General features: G+C 44.3%; 1 non-coding gene across 1 annotated transcript; it reads right to left on the bottom strand.

The window, feature by feature from the left end:
- Positions 1-1,708: 1,708 nt before the first annotated feature.
- Trnas-gga (transfer RNA serine (anticodon GGA)) lies at positions 1,709-1,792 on the bottom strand. Its single transcript is given in 2 exon segments — positions 1,709-1,743; positions 1,753-1,792. It is a non-coding gene; the product is annotated as a tRNA-Ser (tRNA).
- Between the last annotated feature and the right edge of the window lie 6,618 nt (positions 1,793-8,410).

The following is an 8,410-nucleotide window of genomic DNA, read 5'->3' as shown; positions in this document are numbered from 1 at the left end:
CTGAAATAAAGGCGCTGCAGTCTGGAACCGCAAGACCGCTTCGGTCGCAGGTTCGAATCCTGCCTCGGGCATGGATGTTTGTGATGTCCTTAGGTTAGTTAGGTTTAACTAGTTCTAAGTTCTAGGGGACTAATGACCTCAGCAGTTGAGTCCCATAGTGCTCAGAGCCATTTGAACCATTTCAAACTGAAATTTACGAAAACGAATTATTTTATAAAATATTTTAGTCTCGATGCTATAATCGGTAAGTACTAGTTCTGAATGTACAGTTGAAATTACTTTCTTTAGTAACGTCTGAAATTATGAATTATTGGCACACTTAAAATTTCTATTATTAATTACGTGATACTGTAATGGTTACTATGTTTATTTCTGGATTATGAAATAATCGAAAGTACACTATGTGCTGAAAAGGATCCAGACAGCGCCAAAAGCATACGTTTCTCATATTAGGTGCATTGTTCGGCCACCTGCTGCCAGGTACTCCTTATCAGCGACCTCAGTAGTCTTTAGACATCATGAGAGAGCAGAATGGGGCGCTCCATGGAACGTAAGGACTTCGAACATGGTCAGGAGATTGGGTGTCACTTGTGTCATACGTGTGGACGCCAGAATTCCAAACTCCTAAATATACCTACGTGTGCTGCTTCCGATGCGAGTGGAAACGTGAAGGGATACGTACAGCACAAAAGCGTACGGGCCGACCTCGTCTGCTGACTGACAGAGACTGCCGACAGATGAAGAGGGTCGTAATATGTAATAGGCTGTCGTCTATCCAGACCATCACACAAGAATTCCAAATTGCGTCAGTATCCACTGCAAGTACTATGACAGTTAGGCGGGAGAAGAGAAATCTTGGATTTCATGGTCGAGCGGCTGCTCATAAGCCACACATCACGCCGGTAAGTGCCAAACGACGCCTTTCTTGGTGTGAGGAGCCTAAACATAGGACGGTTGAACAGTGGAAAAACGTTGTGTGGAATGACGAATGGTACACATTGTGGCGATCCGATGGGAGGGTGTGAGTATGACGAACGCCCGGTGAGCGTCATTTGACAGCGTGTGTATGGCCAACAGTATTGTTCTTTTGGCGTGGTCATGTTTTTCTTGGAGGGGGCTTGCACCTCTTGTTGTTTTACGTGGCACTATCACAACACAACCCTACGTTGATGTTTTAAATACCTTCTTGCTTCCCACTGTTGAAGAGCAATTCGGGGATGGAAATTGCATCTTTCCACACGATCCAGCACCTGTTCGTAATGTACGGCCTGTGGTGGAGTGGTTACACGATAACATCATGATTGTAATGGACTGTCCTGCGCAGAGTTCTGACCTGAATCCTATAGGCCACCTGTGGGATATTTTGGAACGCCGGCTTCGTGCCAGGCCACACCGAACGATATCGATTCCTCTCCTCAGTGCAGCACTACGTGAAGAAGGGGCTGCCATTCCACAAGAAACCTTCTAGCACCTGATTGACCGTATGGCTGCGAGAGGAAGCTGTCAGCTGTCATCAAGGCTAAAGGTGGGCCAACATCATATTGAATTCCAGCATTACCGATGGAGGGCACCACGAACTTTTAAGTCATTTTCAAAAAAATGGTTCAAATGGCTCTGAGCACTATGGGACTCAACTGCTGTGGTCAGAAGTCCCCTAGAACTTAGAACTACTTAAACCTAACTAACCTAAGGACATCACTCACATCCATGCCCGAGGCAGGATTCGAACCTGCGACCGTAGCGGTTGTGCGGTTCCAGACTGTAGCGCCTTTAACCGCTCGGCCACTCAGGCCGGCTAAGTCATTTTCAGCCAGGTGTCCGAATACTTTTGATCACGTAGTTCATAAGCCGGGATATTTGGTTATTCCACACCTGAATCCGTACTCTAAAAACCAAGTACTTTGCAGCTGCTTCCATACTAAATTTAGCCCAATCAAACAAAAATCCGAGAAAGTTATGTACCGGGCGATGGGACACAGCATCTACGAGGTAGCGATGAAGTGGGGATTTTCCCGTACGACCATTTCACGAGTGTACCGCGAATATTAGGAATCCGCTAAAACATAAAATCTCCGACACTGCTGCGGCCGGGAAAAGATCGTGCAAACATCGGACCAACGACGACTGCAGAGAATCGTTCAACGTGACAGAGTCCGTCACAGTACCTGAGTGGACATCTCGCTGGCTTGTCATGCCGGCTGGTCCGGGTTCGATACCTGGCTGGGTTGGAGATGTTCTCCGCTCAGGGCGGGTGTTTGTGTCGTCTTCATCATTATCATTTTATCCACATCAGTGCGCAATTCGCCGAAGTGGCGTCACCTCAAAAGACTTGCACCAGGCGATCGGGTCTACCTGCCGGGAGGCCCACGCCACACTTAATTCCAAGGTGACAGAAGCGCAACCCTTCCGCAAATTGGTGCAAATTTCAATGCTGGGTCATCAATAAGTGTCATCGTCCGAACCATTCAACGAAACATCATCGATGTGGGCTTTCAGAGCCAAAGGCCTATTCGTGTACCCTTGATCACTGCGCCGGCCGCGGTGGCCGTGCGGTTCTGGCGCTGCAGTCCGGAACCGCGGGGCTGCTACGGTAGCAGGCTCGAATCCTGCCTCGGGCATGGCTATGTGTAATGTCCTTACGTTAGTTAGGTTTAAGTAGTTCTAAGTTCTAGGGGACTGATTGCCTAAGATGTTAAGTCTCATAGTGCTCAGAGCCATTTGAACCATTTGATCACTGCACGACACAAAGATTTACACCTCGTCTGGTACCGTCAACACCGACGTTGGACTGTTGATGACTGGAAACACGTTGCCTGGTTGGACGAATCTCGTTTCAAATTGTATCGAGCAGAGGGACGTGTATGGGTATGGAGACAACCTCATGAATCCACGGACCCTGCATGTCAGCAGGGAACTCTTCAAGCTGGTGAAGGTTCTGTAATGGTGTGGGGCGTGTGCAATTGGAGTGATATGGGACCCCTGTTAAGACTAGATACGACTCCGATATGTGGCACTCACTTAAGCACCTTGTATGATCACCTGCATCCATCATTGCCATTGTGCATTCCGACGGATTGGGGAATTCTAGCAGGACAATGCGATACCTCACACTGCCAGAATTGGTACAGAGTGGCTTCAGGAACACTCTTCTGAGTTTAAACATTTCCGCTGGCTGCCAAACTCCCCAGACATCAGCATTATTGAGCATATCAGGCATGCCTTGCAACGTGCTGTTCAGAACAGATCTCCACCCCCTCGTACTCTTACAGTTTTATGGGCAGCTCTGCAGAATTCATGGTGTCAGTTCCCTCCAGCACTGCTTCAGACATTATTCGAGTTCATGTCATGTGTTGCGGCACTTCTGCGTGCTCGCGGGAGCCCTACGTGATATTAGGCTAGTGTACCAGTTTTTTTGGCTCTTCAGTGTAAAATATATGAATTTTTTCATCCAGTTAAATACCTTGCCTCACAGGATGGGACCATTTCGAAAGCCTTCAAGAAAAATTATTAAATATGGATGGTGTTATCTCCTGCATTGTGTATCTCAAGAACGAACAGAGTTTAATACAGGTACTGCTGCCAGAATCTGTGTTAAAGAAGTTTTCTTACATAACACTATGGAGATGTGGGCTACCGAGTGGTGTGGCAACTGTCACTGTACACAAGCGAAGGTGTCGTAGCGTAGTGGCTCCAAGCAAAAATTGAAGAGTTGCTGCCACTCGCCGTCCTATATTGCAGTGGCAGAGGGCGCTCGTGGTACAGAGCCGCTGGATAAGTGGCTCAGCGAGCGTGCTTCATTGGGTCCGCCAGATTCCATACAGACCGCTATCGCCGTCAGGCGGAAACTTGCAATTGCATTGCCAACTGTGATACACCTGTAGGGTGGCATCAATACATGATACTGCAATATCTACGCTCCATCTCAAAAGTAATAAAATGCAAACTCTTCAGGGATCACTGTTGCACATTAGTGCTTAATCCACGAAGAAATACACCCTTAAACCATTTCACTGCCCATATCTAACAAAGTGAAATCTGTGGAGAGCCTAAATTCCATTTCAATTAAAAATAGCTCCTTACTTAGGAGATAAAGAACTTCATAGTCGAGATCGCTATAACAACTTTATTGTAGGTAATTTATCCGAGTTCGCCATAGAAACTTCATTGTAGATAATCTACAATAAAGCTTTTTTATAGTGATCGCGTCTAGGAAGTTCTTCCTCTCCTAAGTATTCACTACAGATAGCACCTTCGATCTCAACAGCTCTATATTACGATGTATGATCACTACATTACGATCAAGGATTTTTTTGAGATTTTCCTCAACTGTTAACCGAATATCGGACCTGGAAATGGCCTTCGGAGATACTAAATTGAGAACCCGTTGTCTCAGTCGCAGTTCTCTGTGATCTGGCTGAAAATCTCTGAGCGCACTTGCTTTTCCCGTCATGATGGTGCATAATATAATGGAAAAATAGCAAGTTTGATGAGAGATGCAGTGGTCGTTGGGTTATCATAGATGGCGTTTAAATGGCATTCCATCTTATTTGACAAATCTAATTTAAATCTGAATCTGGTAGAATACATTTATATAGCTAATCTCTTAATAATAAAAGTAAATAAATTTGAAGTGAAATTTACAGGTCTGCCATGAGGGATGAAAGTGAATAGTAACGGAATGATGTAATTAGTCAAAGGCTTCCATCACTTTATGGCAGTAAAAGTATAGAGATTGAAGAAATGCTGATACTACAAAATGTTGCACTTATATGTTTAAAAACATTTCGGTGTTGAAAATATATGGCATTTACCTGTTTTCAGTGTAGATTAAGCAGTGATAGGAAGAGGAAATTAGCGACTAGAACTTATTGTGGTAATTCTGAGTAGAGCCTACATTTCCAGGAAGTATTTTAGAAATATTTCTGTGCCTGTTTGTTACCACGATTTACTAGTTTTCGGGGCTGGAAATAGCTCGCGTTGTGTCTTCAGTGGATACCTACAAAGTGCTGATGGAAACATTCCTCTTCAGACTCCTTTTACTGTCTATGCAGACTTTGTCTTCCACTGTTATAAGTACAAGAACACTTCCATTGGTTCTAGAACTTCATTATTACAATTTAATTTTGGTTCCTTTCCGGTATGATGATTGTATAATATTTTATTCTAATGAGTCCTCAGGCATGCCTTCAAAATTGCTGCAGTTTATCTCCACTAGATGCAAGCAGTACATTGTCGTGAACAGAATGAATGTGGTTCAGCTGCATTCGATTAACAATTATTCCTCCTTTTCCCAGTTTACGGATCACAAAAATTCCTCTGGGGTTGCGGAAAATAGTCCCAGTGCACGTTTTCCAGTGCTTAAAAATTGAAGAAGAAAACGAACACCTGTCAATGGATATGTGAACCATTCCCGCTCCATTGGCTCACACTTTCTCTTCGTCTCTGCCAGCACTGCATATTTTGCTATCGCCTTTTTAAGTCCCCGTATCGGTTTATTTTGTCTGTTGAGTGGTTTTCTTCCTTTCTTCTGTTGGCGTGTAATTGGATACTCTTCCGACTGTGTTCCGGCACGTTCCTGTTACGTGCTATGTTTTACTGTTTACATTTCGTCACTCTCCACATTAACTACGTTGAAAGCTCTTCTTCCTTTTCTCTTCAGTGCGAAATCTAATCTTTTTGCGTCGATCCATTTCTCGGATGTCACTCTTTTAAGCCCATGTTAAAGTGGTACTGGATGTATTCCTCCCATTCGGAAGCTGTTACAAAATCTATAGAAAGCTTGCTCCTCTTCTAACCCATTTACTACAACGTGGTAAATAAGAGTGCACTTATTCTTTTTGAACTGTTAAAAGTAAGTTAGGCCTCCCTATATCCTAACTCCACTGAGTGCAATGTCGTGTGAAGTAAGTACAAGAATAAGTTCAAATAAATGGCTCTGAGAATTATGGGACTTAACATCTGAGGTCATCAGTCCCCTAGAACTTAGAACTACTTAAACCTAACTAACCTACGTACGTCACACGCATCCATGCCCGACGCATGATTCGAACCTGCGACCGGAGCCGTCGCGCGGTTCCAGACTGAAGTGCCTAGAACCGCTCGGCCACACCGGCCGGACAAGACTAAGTCCCATTAACTTATATCAAGTGCACAACGGAAATTTAAATCATGATTTCAACACGACGTAGCAGAAAATGCTTCATATAAATCGCGCCCTAACCATTTCTCAAACAGCGTATACTACTGTCAGTGACATCACAAAGGATGTGGGAAGATGGCGAACTGGCGATGGAGGGAAAACGAAAATCAAATTGTGTTCCACGAAGTAAAACTTTATTGGCTCATAAGCTTCCCTTTCTTAAGTTATTCGTCATGCACAAAAACAGAAAAAACTTATTGACATGGTTCCTTAAACGGGATGATTTTTCCAATAAATATGATCCTTACCTAGAGGAGATAATTAGTACATGCCCTTTGTAATGTAATAAGATCTAACATTTGAGCATTTCCACCGAATGATAAGAAGCTACAGGTGGAAAGAACGTAGGATTCATAAACCAAAAAGCAGTATCAGTGCAGTGGATGAGAGGGGGACCAGAAGCTAAGTTCAGCATCCTGGATAAAATTCCGATAATTCTGACAAATTCCAAACTAAGAACACCACTCCTCGTTTGCAAGTATTCATAATGATCAGAAAGTTTCGTATAGGACCACGGTATGATACTATTGTGGGTCGCCTGTCACCTTAAACTCTATCCACCAAAAACAGAAAAATTGGTAGAATACAGAACACAAAAATTTTGATATCGATCGGGATATTCGATTCTGCTCAGCTACGAAGGCTTTTATGAATTTATAGGATGAGGATCTCATTGATGAGATTGCACGCATACAGAAAAGCAACAGATCTAGAAAAATCAAGCTTCACACGTCACCAAAGAGCGTTTATTCTCCTGTTGGATGAATTTAAATAATGCTGTGATCACCTACATTAAACTTCGATTTAATTAACGAATCCTAAACGAAACAGAACTTGCACTAGATGAGAGCGTAAGAACATGTATTACTCACCTCACCGACACAGCACGAGTGCTGTCTTGCAACTTTTTAGAAATCTGATTAGCCACCTTGTGACCACCGCTTGTTGACAGACCGGGTGCATTAGCCAACCAATCCTAAAGCGCTCAGGAGACGACAGCTGCGTACCCGGTCGGGTGCAACCTACCAAACCACCAGAACGGTGATTTACTTGTTCCTACAGAAGCTCATTGGACAAACTTTGAGCGGAGAAAGCGTTGGAAATTTCAACAGCTTACCCCACTGCTTTTTGCCTGACAAGCGACAAGCCGAACTTTCAAAATTAGTGGGATCCACGTTGTTCCTGGCCACCTCAGGGCCACAAACAAGATTTCAAAACAAAAATAAACAGGAAGTCATCCAGCTTCTACAAGTGCACATGTAGTTACGTATTTTTTCATCCACACATGATAGAGCTTATCCGTGATACGGATAGCACAGGTTGCTGATGTGAAATGTAGAAATATAAATTCAAGAAACGATGGTCTCTGTCATGATTCATAGACTGAAGAGCCAAAGAAACTGGTACACCTGCCTAATATCGTGTAGGGCTCCCGTGAGCACGCAGAAAAGTTGCGACTAATGTCTGAAGTGATGCCGGAGGGAATTGACACCATAAATCCTGCAGGGCTGTCCATAAATTCGTTAGAGTACGACGGGGTGAAGATCTTTTATGAACTGCACTTTACATGGCTTCCCAGATATGCTCAATAATGTTCTGTCTGGGGAGTTTTCTGGCCAGCAGAAGTGTTTAAGGTCAGAAGAGTGTTCCTGAAGCCACTCTGTAGCAATTCTGGACTTGTGGGGTGTCCCATTGACATGTTGGAATTCCCCAATTCTGTCGGAATACACAATGGACGTTAATAGATGCAAGTGATCAGAAAGGATGCTTAGGTATGTGTGATCACTCTGGACGTATCTGGACGTATCAGGGGTCCCATATCACTCCACCTGCACACGCCCCACACCATTTCAGAGCCTCCACTGGCTTTAACAGTCCCCTGCTGACATACAAGGTCCATGGATTCATGAGGTTGTCTCCATACCCCTACACGTCCATCTGCTCGATACTCGTCCGACCAGGCAACATGTTTCCACTCATCAACAGTCCAATGTCGGCGCTGAAGGGCCCAGGCGAGGCGTAAAGTCATCGAGGATACACGAATGAGCCTTCGGCTCCGAAAGCCCATATCGATAATGTTTCGTTTAATGGTTTTCACGCTGACACTTGTTGATGGCGCAGCATTGAAATCTGCAGCAATTTGCGAAAAGGGTTGCACTTCTGTCCCGTTGAACGGTTCTCTTCAGTCGTCGTTGGTCCGTTCTTACAGGA

This window comes from Schistocerca serialis, chromosome 8 (genome assembly GCF_023864345.2).
Source record: "Schistocerca serialis cubense isolate TAMUIC-IGC-003099 chromosome 8, iqSchSeri2.2, whole genome shotgun sequence".
NCBI lineage: Eukaryota > Metazoa > Arthropoda > Insecta > Orthoptera > Acrididae > Schistocerca > Schistocerca serialis.
Note: the sequence above shows the minus strand (reverse complement) of the source record. Positions and strands in the feature narration are given on the sequence as shown.